This window comes from Bos indicus, chromosome 3, assembly GCF_029378745.1.
Source record: "Bos indicus isolate NIAB-ARS_2022 breed Sahiwal x Tharparkar chromosome 3, NIAB-ARS_B.indTharparkar_mat_pri_1.0, whole genome shotgun sequence".
NCBI classification, from domain to species: Eukaryota; Metazoa; Chordata; class Mammalia; order Artiodactyla; family Bovidae; genus Bos; species Bos indicus.
The window spans coordinates 116,138,239-116,151,289 of record NC_091762.1 but is presented as its reverse complement, the minus strand read 5'-3'; the positions used below and the strand labels follow the sequence as shown (position 1 = coordinate 116,151,289).

The window sequence follows — 13,051 nt, the reverse complement described above, 5'->3', positions numbered from 1 at the left end:
GACAAATAAAAAGCAAATATTGTCTTTTGAAACATGAAACATCGATCAATCCTCAGGATAAATTCCAACAGGGCGCACAGTGACAACTAAAAATGACCAGAAGTTAAAATTAATATAAACTCCCATAATTTAGAATACTTGTTCTTAGCGCATTTAGTCTGTACTGGTAGTCGTCAAAAGTAGGATTTCTTTCTCAAGTCAACTTTTAAATTATTTTAAAAGAAGTCCTTTTTCCAGTGGTAAAAGTAATACATGCTCACTGTAGAAAATTTACAAGGTTGAGTTTAAGAAGAAAATCTACAATTTTAGTATACAGAGATACCTACTATAAAAATTTTTGGCAAATTGCTCTCCAGTGTTTTTCTCTCATGTATAATGTATATTTTAATTAGTTTTATGAATCTTTTTTCTAATTTAAAAAAATTTAACATTGGATTTCCTTTTGTGCGTAAAATAGTTTCCAAAAGAAGTCTTTCGTGATTGTTTAACATTCTATTGGGTAGATGCACTGGCTAATGAATCCGTTTTTATATTTTTAATATTTTGCCAAATCGATACGAGAACAGTGACTTCTCAGTAATCTTTTAATTTGCATTTATTGTATGATTTGGAAGAGTTGGAAAATCTTTCAGTCTTTTTGTTGGTAGCATTTCTTTTGTGAAGTGCCCAGTCATTCATATGCTTTTCTTTGTGATGTCTCTTTTATTAAGTGATCTCTAAACTATAGTTATTTATATACATTTTTGTGGTGATTGTTTAGTTGCTAAGTCATGTCTGACTCTTCAGACCCTGTGGACTGCAGCCTACCAGGCTCCTCTGTCCATGTGATTTCCCAGGCAAGAATACCAGAGTGGTTTGCCATTTCATTCTCCAGAGTATCTTCTGGACCCAGGGATCAAACCTGTGTCTTCCACATTGGCAGGCAGATTCTCTTCGACTAAGCCGCCAGGGAAGCCCTGCCATGTGTCATTGGAGGCTACCATATTGGATGACACAGTCATGGGAATACTTGTTTTGAGATCATCTTTTGCTATAACTGGTATTTCTCTCGGCTTGGGACTTTGCCTGAACTGTCATCTAAGTTTCACTATCCCGTGGCTGACCTTCCTTTTGAAGTACCATAAAGGAGTCTTGGAACTGACCTCATCCAACCTCTTCAAGGAGAACCTTGAAGTCTATGGAACTGTGGACTCTTGTCATTGAAGATGCACAGTCTCTTCCCCCATTCCCCACACGGGCATCAGAGCCACCTGAGTGACTGTCAGCTCTGATTCTAGGCCTTTGTTTCTTTGCAAATGGTCCCGTGTGGACCATATCTCCCCACCTGCATTTTTCATCTTAATTTGTTGAAACTGTGCCTGGCATCCAGCTCACCTTCAATCTAGAGAGAAGACAGACCCCCGGGTGGGGTGGCAGCTCTAGGACTGGCCCTGTGGCTTTTCTCCTGGGCTCTTAGCAGACTCCTCTTAACCCGTGTAATCTTAAGGAATCTGGAAGTGGTATAAACGACATAGCCTTGTTCCACTTTTTAAGCCAACACACCAGGAAATACACATTCTTCCTGAAGAGGTCCTGGAATGCTTTGCTAATCTTTTTTTAAGTTTGAAGATTCAGTTCAGTTCAGTTGCTCAGTCTTGTCCGACTCTTTGCCACCCCACAGACTGCAGCACACCAGGCCTCCCTGTCCATCACCAACTCCCAGAGCATGCTCAAACTCATGTCCATTGAGTCAGTGATGCCATCCAACCATCTCATCCTCTGTCATCCCCTTCTCCTCCTGCCTTCAGTCTTTCCCAGCATCAGGGTCTTTTCCAATGAGTCAGTTCTTCACATCAGGTGGCCAAAGTATTGGAGCTTCAGCACCAGCCCTTCCAATGAATATTCAGGACTGATTTCCTTTAGGATGGATTTGGTTGGATCTCCTTGCAGTCTATGGGACTCTCAGGAGTCTTCTCCAACACCACAGTTCAAAAGCATCAATTCTTTGGCACTCAGCTTTCTTTATGGTCCAACTCTCACATCCATAAGTGACTCTTGGAAAAAACCATAGCTTTGATTGGACAGGCCTTTGTTGGCCAAATAATGTCTCTGCTTTTTAATATGCTGTCTATGTTGGTCATAGCTTTGAAGATTAAGATAGACTTTGAATGCAGTAAAATTCGCCCTTTTGGGTCAATCAGAAGTGATAGCAAAGAGGCAGGACTCTGGGGTCTTGAAATGATTTTCATCCTCAGCAGGGTGAGCCTGGCTGGGAAATAAAATGCCTCTGCCATTTAGTCTAATGATGTGAGGGCACCTATCATGCTCTGTATCATAAGCAAGTACACTGCTGATCATGCAAACAGAGCAGGAGTGGTCTTGAGAGCCAGGCTGCCTGGGTTCAGATCCCAGATCTAACAATTACAGGCTGTGTGACCTTGAACCAGTTGTTTAACCTCTCTGTGCCTCTTTCTCCTCCTCTTAAAGTGAGGGTATTAACAGTATTGACCTCACAGATGGGATAACAGAATAATATGTATAAAGCCCTTAGGACAGTGTGTGGCACATGATCAGGCCTCAGTAATTATTTTAAATGACACCATCATATCAATAGCAGCAAGAACAGCCAATGCTGTTATTGGAAAGCCAGCACATTCTCAGACATACAAGCCTGCAATGTGGAATAGTTGCCACAGTCAAAGCATTCTGCGTTTTCGTTCCTGAGTCTGGGCCTTTATATTCGCAGCTGCGAGCATCTTTTCAAAATGCTACATTCCTGATGGCAGGAGGGACTGGCTGGTGGTGGAGGCGGGGGTGGAAGGGCTGTGGGGGCTGGGGGTGGGGATAAAGCTGAGGGGATAATGACAGGGCAGGCAAACAAAAATTAGACAGGGTGGAATGCGCTTCTAGTCCCTGGGGTGGGGAGCCGGGATGTGACTTGTCTACAGGAGCAGCACATCTACAGATCACCAGGACATACACGTTCTTCCTGAAGAGGTCCTGGAATGCTTTGCTAGTTTTTTTTTTTTTAATTTTAAAGATTAAGATTGAGTTTAAATGCAGTAAAATTTGCCCTTTTGGGTACCATTCAGCAAATGAAGCTTTGTGATTTTAAGGCCTGTGGACCTAGACAGTCCTATAGACTCCTCTCTCACTGCCCAGTAGACCTCCCCAGCCACGAGCAGAAATCTGCTGAGAATGGTGCTGGGAAGGTGTCTGGAGCAGGGCAGACCCTTAGAGTTTCCCATCAGCCTGGAAAAGTGAATATCTCTTTCAGTAAAGACATTCGGATCTCTCCTATCCAGCTGTGCTGTCCCCGGCTGGGATCTCCTAAGCCCCTGGGTCCGCACCAACTTCCATCACTGTTCACTCCTTAGGAAGCTGGGCCCTCCTTCTGGACCTGTGTCACCTACCACTTCTCCTCCAGGAGGGTCTTGCCAGATGCTTTCCATGGATGCTCTTCTGGGACCCCAGGGCTGGGAACAGTTGAGTGTCTTTCTTGGAGTCCGTGACTCACGAGAGGCCATTGACACTCAGGTCCCTTGGTTCCAAAAGCCTTGCGGCTCCCAGGACACTGAGCTCATGTCCTCCTTATGAACATCCCAGCAGCCAAAACCCTGACCTGTACGTCTTGGACCCCGCTGTCATTTCATGGGAAAGGATGGCAGTTGCCTACGGCCCGGTTGCTCATTGGGTACCGCCTGGAAGCCCAGAGCTTTCCTTGTTCCCAGCTCCTTCTCTGCCCCAGCCTCTGATCCTCTTTCTGCAGAGTGTGGTGACAGTCTGTGTCGGTAAACAGGAGAGAGCCACAGAGGAACCGTGGGATTTGAGAATGCTGGCTGACTCCAGTTATTTTGCAGGTGACAAAGTGGACTCAGGACAGTCAGGTAGCTTGGCTAAAAGCTGGGGTCGCTCCTGGCAGAACTAAAGCCAGGGTGAGCAGAGGCTTTCGGAAGCTTGACCATTGTGTCAAACCCCGATTGGTCCTCAGGGGAAGGTTCAGAATTATTCAGAGGACTTTGCAGGACATCAAAAAGAACCACTAGAATGTTCATGATCGATACCTTCCCGGGAACAGAACCACGGCTCTGTCTGTTCTTTGCCTTTATATTCCGGGTTTTCTCTTTTGAGCATGAGTTCCTTTCAGAAACTAAAAAGAGATTTCAGGAGGATAGAGGGAAACGGATGGCCAGGGGGAGTGACTGCGGGTCATCATTTCGAATTCCTTGTGTAATTATAGTTTCAGTAAATCCTCCAAAGCAGCTGTGGTCTGTGGAAGAGACATGAACATGTGTGGGTGACTCCTCTGAGAAGGTGAAGAGCTTTTTTTCTGCCGTTGGCTTTGCTGGAAAATATATTAGCTTGAATGGGGGACATAGAAGAGGTGGATGAGAAATCAAGGTCTTCGACATTACTCACAGAGGCCTTCAGGACGGGTGCACACCCGTGTGAAATCGCATATTTTGCTGTCCATCGTCACAGTAAATCAGACGGAGAGCACCCAGCAGCTACAGGCTTGTCCGTGCACCAAGCCCCATGGAAAGACAGGCCCTGAGGCTCTTCTGCAAGTGCAGTGGCCAGACTGTCTCTCTAAGGTCCATAGATTATTCCAGGTCACACCCCTAGCCCGCAGGTCCCCTCCACCGAACCTGAGTGTTTCCCTCTGGATTGCAAACTTCCGGGGGAAGGGACAGGGCAGTGGTGTCTTCCTCACGTTCTCACTGAACCCAGCAGAGTGCCTGCGATTCAGCGGATGCAGTAGATGTGCGGAGCTGAGCTGAAGGTCCAGCTGAACTCTGTAATTAACATCAGGTCAGACTGCAGTGCCTCTCACACTGCAGTTCACGGCACTTGCCTGGTGGTCCAGTGGTTAAGACTTTGCACTCCCAATGCAGGGGACACAGGTTCAAGCCCTGACTGGGGAACTAAGATCCCACATCCCACATGGTACGGCCTGAAAAAAAGAAAAAAGAGCAGATCAGCTGAAAAGCTTGTCAGAACAGATCCCCCTTACCCCCGAAGCTCTGATTCAGTAGGTCCTCAGTGGGAAGAGTCTGAATTTTTTATAATTACTTCCCATTCTTTTCTTGATTTACTGTTGCACGTGCATTGAGAGCGTGTAATATCACTTACACCTTCTTAGCAAAAACGTGAAGTGTGCAGTACTGTAAACTCTAGCTCCATGCCATGTGGTAGATCTCTAGAACTTACTCGTCTTGGCTGACAGAAACGTGATCTCCTTGCAGTCCAAGGGACTCTCAAGAGTCTTCTCCAGCACCACAGTTCAAAAGCATCAATTCTTCGGCGCTCAGCCTTCTTCACAGTCCAACTCTCACATCCATACATGACCACTGGAAAAACCATAGCCTTGACTAGACGGACCTTTGTTGGCAAAGTAATGTCTCTGCTTTTGAATATGCTGTCTAGGTTGGTCATAACTTTCCTTCCAAGGAGTAAGCGTCTTTTAATTTCATGGCTGCAGTCACCATCTGCAGTGATTTTGGAGCCCCCCAAAATAAAAGTCAGCCACTGTTTCCACTGTTTCCCCATCTATTTGCCATGAAGTGATGGGACCAGATGCCATGATCTTAGTTTTCTGAATGTTGAGCTTTAAGCCAACTTTTTTCACTCTCCCCTTTCACTTTCATCAAGAGGCTTTTTAGTTCCTCTTCCCTTTCTGCCATGAGGGTGGTGTCATCTGCATATCTGAGGTTATTGATATTTCTCCCGGCAATCTTGATTCTATCTTGTGCTTCTTCCAGCCCAGCGTTTCTCATGATGTACTCTGCATTGAACATAGATGTGTGTAAAAGAAGAAAACATTTCCTCCTGTGTGTGTGTCCTTGACTCACACGCTTTGACCATGCTGCCTTTTGACTCCCCATGTGTGTGGGTTGTCCACACGTTAAGCTGTTCTCTGCAGGGCCAACTGGGGTGTCCTGTGATTCCGTGCAGTTCTGACCTCCCTAGAGAGAGCCTCAGGCCACGCCCCGCCCCATGTTAAGGGCTCAGCCCTGCAAAACTGCTTCCTCCAGCTTCAGATGTCAGTTTCAAACCCCAGGTTGTCACCCATGCTGCTGACCATTCGGCTGTAAATCCGGGTTTCCAGGACTCCTCCCTTGGGTTTGACAGTTGGCTCCAGTAGCGCACAGAACTCAGGGCAACACACTGACTTGTTTATTATAAAAAAGAAATGATAAAGGATACAAGTGGGCATCCAGATGGAAGGGATACACAGGCAAGGTGTGGGGAGGGGCACCAGCTGCCATGCTCCCCTCCAGACACCAGCCTTGCAGCTCCAGAAGCTCTCCAAACCCCCCGACTTCGGGAAATTGTATGGAGGCGTCTTCACTTAGGCATGACCGACCATAAACTCACTGTTTATTCCTCCTGCCTTCCTAGTCCATAGAGCATGGAGCTGAAACTTCCAAGCTTCTAATCATGGCTTGGTCTTTCTGGGGGTCAGCCCCCACTCAGGAGCTACCAAGCATCACCTCATTAGAACAGAATACTCTGTCACCCAGGAAAGTCCAAGGTATTTAGTTCCTGTGCCAGGAAGTGGAGGCAGAGACCAACATACACTTTTTCTATTATTTCACAGTGTACGTATATTACTCTGAGATCCCAATTTTATTTCCTTTGGATATATACCCGTATATATATATGTATGTATGTATAAGGTACCCACTCCAGTATTTTTAGGCTTCCCTTGTGGCTTAGACGGTAAAGAATCCACCTGCAATGCAGGAGACCCGGCTTCAGTCCCTGGGTTGGGAAGATCCCCTGGAGAAGGGAAAGGCAACCCACTCCAGAGTTCTGGCCTGGAGAATTCCATGGATTGTGTAGTCCATGGGGTCACAGAGTTGGACACGGCTGAGCGACTTTCACTTTCACTTTCATATACCCAGTAGTGGGGTTGCTGCATTCTATGGTAACTCTATGTTAATTCATTTTTTTGAGGAGCCTCCATACTTTTTTCCATAACGACTGAACCAATTTACATTCCTTCCAACAGTGGACAAGGTTCCCTTTTCCCCACATGCTTGTCATCAACACTTATCTTTCCTCTTCTGATGATAGCCATCCCAACACACGTGAGGTGACACTTCGTTGTGGCTTCGATTTACATTTCCCTAATTCGTGATGTTGCGTAATCTTTTTGTGTACCTGTGAGCCGTTTGTATGTCTTCTTGGAGAAGTGTTTATTCACTTCCTTTGCCCATTTTTAAACCAGGTTATCCGGGGATCTTCTGCTGTTGAGTTGTAGGAGTTCTTTATACATTTGGATACTAACGCCTTACCAGATACATGGTTTGTAAATCCTCTCTCCCACTCCGTAGGTCACCTGTTCATTTTGTTGATGGTTTCCTCTGCGGCACGCCAGCTTTTACTTTCACGTGCTTCGAGTTGTCTGTTTTCACTTTTGTTGCCTGTGTTTTTGGTGTCAAGTTTGAATTTCTAGCAAGCTCCTGGGGGATACTAAGAGTCCTGGACCTGGGATAATACTTTGAGTAGCCTTTCCCAGTGTTTCTGTGGTAAAGAATCCACCTGCAATGCAGGAGACGCGGGTTCCATCCCTGGGTCGGGAGGATCCCCTGGAGAAGGGCGTGGCAACCCACTCCAGTGTTCTTGTGTGGAGATCCCATGGGCTGAGGAGCCTGGCAGGCTACAGTCCACGGGGTCACGAAGAGTCGGACACGACTGGAGCAACTTAACACAGCCTTGGGCTACAGGCACGGCCAGCCCTTCACAGGGGAGGGAAAGTGTAGGTAGTCCCCCTAGGAATGTCAGAGAATCACTGAAAAAATTAAACCAGTATTATCCTGGAGATGTGAAAGCCCCCAAATCTCCTGGCTTTCTGCTGAAGCCACTCTTAACTGTGAAAGTTGGATGGCTTGAGAGCCTTTATGGGCACTTAATACCCTGCAAGGCTGGACAGGCTATCATTTAGATATAAAGACTTTGGGTTTCATTCAACAGACTCGTCTCTTCTGTGTCATATGGTGACAGATGTCAACATGCGTGTTGCTCCAGACAAGAAGTGTCATGCCTTTATTTCGTAAACAGGTACTTGTCACTTGATAGAATCAGGTCAGAGGAGCTTCAGAATTAACCTTGAACTCTAAAGCTTCCCTTTTCTGTAATCACTCTGTTGCTGTCTGTAAATGATTCTCTTTGAAAGTAGGGCATAGGAACCGCGTTTGGAACGTAAACATGGACATTTTGCTCACTTACCTTCCCCTTGTGTCTGCCTCCCTAAGCTTTCTGGACTCCTGAGTTAGGAAGGGCAGAGGCTCCTTTGACTGAAGAAGGATCAGTGAATGAATGGTGTCTGGGCTTTAAAACGACAGGTGTGTAAACAGAAATGGATGGGCATCTGTTTAAACAGAAAATTCTCTGCATTAGTTCCTGAAGTGGTCTGTTCTTGCATATTAAATTTTCTATACAGATAAATATTCAAGACAAAAGGTGAAAATATAGTATATTAATCATTTTCTCAACTGAAGAGTCATCAAAGCCTAGATAGTCGATTATGTTATCGGTAATATATTGTTCCTTTTAATAAAATAAACGTGAGCACAGGGTAGGGCAGGGAGGTTCCCGTAGGAGTGAAGCCTGAGCAACAGTGGTACTTTGGGATCGAGAAGGAGGCTTCCTCCTGGAGCGGTAACTGTTAATAAATAGCCCACTAATAAGTAGAAACATCAAGGAATAAATCAGATTTTGTAAAGTGAAGCTGAGACACCACCTCGATTTATACACTACTCTCCTCTCCTCTCCTTTGAGAGACGGTGAACCCCTCAGTTTCCCAACAAGGGCCACGGTAATTAAGTCCATGTGTAGCCAATTGCCTTTATTGAGTGTAAGTGAATTTATAGGCAGCAAGTGACACTTTCGGAGGCTTCTGTGTGGTGGCACAAGCTGCTTTCTTTAGAACGCAGGAGAAATTTATGAGCCTGCTGACATTAATGGAGGTGGTTGGAAGACTTGGGGAGGAGGGCGCCGGCCGGAAACCCCTCCATCCATATATTTTTCATACTTGATGAAACACAGATAAATCTCTGTCCTGGGCATCTGAAACGGTGGGACCGCTGAAGCTCGATGTCAGAGCTCAGGGGGGAGATTTATCATTTTAGGAGTTCTGCTTTCTAAATCACTGCAGACTCGAGAGCTGGTCCTTTTCACGTTTGTGCAAGAATTTTTGACAATATGCATAAATTCTTAATCAGCCCGAACTTTACCAAGTGTTCGCAGCCTCACGTTTGCTAACTGAAGTATAGAAGGCGTGGGTGTTCTTCCTCCTCAAGCTCCTTTAAATAAAATAATATGAAGGCAGGTAGCTCTGTCGAAGGTATTTTTATAAGAAAGCAACATTAATTATTGAATATTCTGTAAGAAATTAACATTGCCCATCCCCCATTAAAATTGTCACATATAAATTATAGTTTCTAGAGCTGGAAGGGACTTTAGAAATTGTCTGATAGGCACACAATACTTACTTTTTAACAATGAATGAGCAGACCTAGCTCAACAGCATCATTTGACACAAGGAAACTCACCAGGCTCCTCCAGCTCAGGCTCCTCCAACTCAAATCACACCTCTAATTGGTGACTGCAGCCCTGGTTTCTTCATTTCCAGTTAAATACCATTTTCATTATACATTTAGCTCCCACTAAATGCTTCCTTATTGGGTCTACAGATTTATTTTAATGCTTTATTACTGAAACCTAAACCACTCGTGTGCTTTCTGTGGCCATCAGCTCAGCTCTGCCCGTGGGTCTGGGTAAAGTGTACTGCAGGGCAGCCGACCCGGCAGGTTGTCTGGTTGCTCCACACTTGGCCCTGCTGGGGCAGCTGCTGAAATTGCACAAACCTCAGTTTTCTCATCTGAAAAATATTGACAGAAGCAAGCCACCTCTCAGGGCTTTTGGGGGGATTAAAAGAGATCATGATAGCAAGTTCTGAGCACAGAGTGCTTAAAAAATGAGTATATTGCTATGGAAGATTCTTTGCAGATCATTTCAATGTGATTGCTTGATCAGGTTATCCAGAAATAACATTGTATTTTCTTTTTTCAAAAATTAATTAATATATTGTTCTTGACTGCTCCAGGTCTTTGCTGCTGTGCGTGGGCCTTCTCTGGTTTCAGGGAGCGGGGGCTGCTCTCCAGTTGCGGGGCTTGGCCTTCTCATTGCTGTGGCTTCTCTCGTTGCAGAGCATGGGCTCTGGAGCTCAGGGGTTGTGGCACATGGGCTTAGTTGCCCCGCAGCATGGGAAATCCTCCCAGATCAGGGATCAAACCTGTGTTCGCTGCACTGGCAGGCGTATTCTTATCCACTGGACCACCAGGGAAGCTCCAGCACTGCATTTTTAAACCAAGATCCAAGGTCGTCACATTTAAGCCTTTCGGCTTACAGTAGAGAACCAGCAGCTGATGGAGAATGGAATCTACCTTCTAGGGCCCTAGGACCTTGCCTGAAAGGGCAGGAAATAGCTGGAAAGGCCATCTGACTTGAAGAGGGCTCTGCTGCTCCTGAAATCATCAGCTTTGCCCAACAAATGCCCTGTCTTGAGGCTGATATTGGTTACAGCCCTGTCTTGAGGCCGATACAGGTTACATGACATAAATGGCAGTATAGGAATCTGAAAAGTGAGGAGAAAAATCATCCAACAGAAAATATATGATAGGAGCTACTCAAAGGCATCGCTGGTTCCTCCCTCACCTCCCTCCGATTCCTGCCCTTCTCGGTATCCATGGTAACCTCATCCCGGCTCACAGCGTTCCATTCCATCTCTTGTTTGGTTTACTGCAAACATGAATCCCCACCTGGGGCGTTTGCTCCCCAGAACTCCAGTTGTGGATGTCACTGCCGCCCGGTACCCCTGCTGACATACAGGAGTAGGGGCGGAGGTACCTGGGGAGGGGATCTCAAGCTCCACACGTCCACAAGTAAGCTGGCACCTCATCCCCTCAGCCCTGTGCCCAACAGCCCCTCATCCCAGCAGATGAGAACCCACCCAGCCAGTCTCTGAGCATCACCCCAACTCCTCGTCTTCTCTCAGCCCAGCACACAGTCAGCTGGAAAACCCCATTAGCTTCAAAATATGCCCCAAGCCCACCGACCTCCCAGGGCTGCAGACAGTAAACCATCTGCCTGCAATGTAGGAGACTCGGGTTCAATCCCTGGTTTGGAAAGATCCCCTGGAGAAGGGAACGGCACCCCACTTCAGTATCCTTGCCTGAAGATTCCTTTGGACAGAGGAGCCTGGAGGGCTCCAGTCCATGGGGTCGCAGAGAGTCAGACACAACTGAGCGACTAACACTGCTTCTACTATACACCGACCTCCCAGGACTCTGACTTCGCTGCTGCCTGAGGTCTAAGAGGCATCACACCCAGCCTGGAGGCAGTAGCCTCTGAACCCTCCTCCCCACAACCAGTCTGGCTCCCCAAATCTGTTTTTGGGTTAATGACAGCGTATTCACGATGTATGGCTGAGTCCATAACAGTATCACTCAGACTTACAAACCTACTTAGTGACTTAAAAGCACACTGTGGTGCTGCTCCCACGGTCTCTGCAGGTAGGAGTCTGGGCTTAGCTGCGTCCTCTGTTCGGGGTCTCACAAGGCTGCAGCCCAGGGTCTCATCTGCACCCACGCCCTCCGGGCTGTGGGCAGCAGTCAGCGACTCTGGGCTGCCGGACCACGGGCCTCAGTCCCTTGCTGTGGGCTGGAGGTGTCGTCACGCTTGTGTGTAGTGCTAGCTCCAAGCCAGTCCCAGTCCCAGCCCCCCTCAAGAGGAAGGAGGTGCAGAAAGGCATGGGCCCAGAGTCTGGGACCCAGAGAGCAGGGATCATCCTGTCAAAACCTAAAGTGAGTCATGCCCCTTCCCTGTAAAGTGGCTCCCTTTCCTCTCCAGGAGGGCGAGTGTCCTGTGGCCACCAACTAAGGCCTGGCTCTTCTCGGGACAACCCAGGGACACCTCCTTGGAGCATCGCCGTGGGCGTCTAGCACCTGGGGGATGTGCTTCTATAGTTTCTGCTCCCAGAACTCCCCTCGGTGCATGAGAGGAGAAGGGAGACTAGAGGCTTCCACTTACGTTACTGACTCCTTATGCTGTAGGATGAAGAAGTATATGTTGCGATTGTTTTCTTGGTTCATAGCCAACTTGTCTGTGTTCTGCTTTCTCTCTCTGCTGCTCCTGCTGCTGCTAAGTCACGTCAGTCATGTCCGACTCTGTGCGACCCCGTAGACGGCAGCCTACCAGGCTCTGCCGTCCCTGGGATTCTCCAGGCAAGAACACTGGAGTGGGTTGCCATTTCCTTCTCCAATGCATGAAAGTGAAAAGTGAAAGTGAAGTCGCTCAGTCGTGTCCGACTCTTAGCGACACCATGGACTGCAGCCCACCAGGCTCCTCCGTCCATGGGATTTTCCAGGCAGGAGTACTGGAGTGGGGTGCCATTGCCTTCTCTGACTCACTTGTTATTTCAGAGAGGACTTTTAGGTTTCCAAGTCTTTCCAAATTAGACACGAGTGTTTATTCCCAGTAATATAAATAGATCAGTGGTAGGAAAATGCAATATTATATACATCAGGAAAAGCACTATAATCATTTCAGATCATGCAGAAAAACTATCTGATGAGGTGGAATGCCCACTTCTTATTTTAAAAATTCTAAAACAGAGAAGAGTTAATTCTTAGCATAATAAAAATTGAAGCTGAATAAAAAACAAGGATTTGTTTAATCTTTTGTTTACTCTTTTTCCCTGTGCCCAGAACAGTATCTGGCACATAGTTCTAAACGCGTGCGTGAATGAATGAAACAGCAAGTATTTTTTAAAACAAAAGAGAGCTCTGCACCTAGTGAGGAAACACTACAGGTTGGTTGTCCCACAAATGGAAAGGAAAATATGGATGCTTTTGTCCCCTAATATTTTGTGCCTGCATGCTCAGTCGCTCAGTCATGTCCAGCTGTTTGGGACCCTGTAGACTGTAGCCCGCCAGACTCCTCTGTCCATGGAATTTTCCAGGCAAGAATACTGAAATGGGTTGGTTGCCATTTCCTACTCCGG

General features: G+C 46.8%; 1 protein-coding gene and 1 non-coding gene across 3 annotated transcripts in view; both read left to right on the top strand.

The window, feature by feature from the left end:
* IQCA1 (IQ motif containing with AAA domain 1) overlaps positions 1-13,051 on the top strand; it is a 188,419-nt gene that overhangs the window by 60,348 nt on the left and 115,020 nt on the right. The gene's annotated exons all lie outside the window — the stretch shown is intronic.
* On the top strand, positions 4,832-4,904 carry TRNAG-CCC (transfer RNA glycine (anticodon CCC)). The gene has a single exon. It is a non-coding gene; the product is annotated as a tRNA-Gly (tRNA).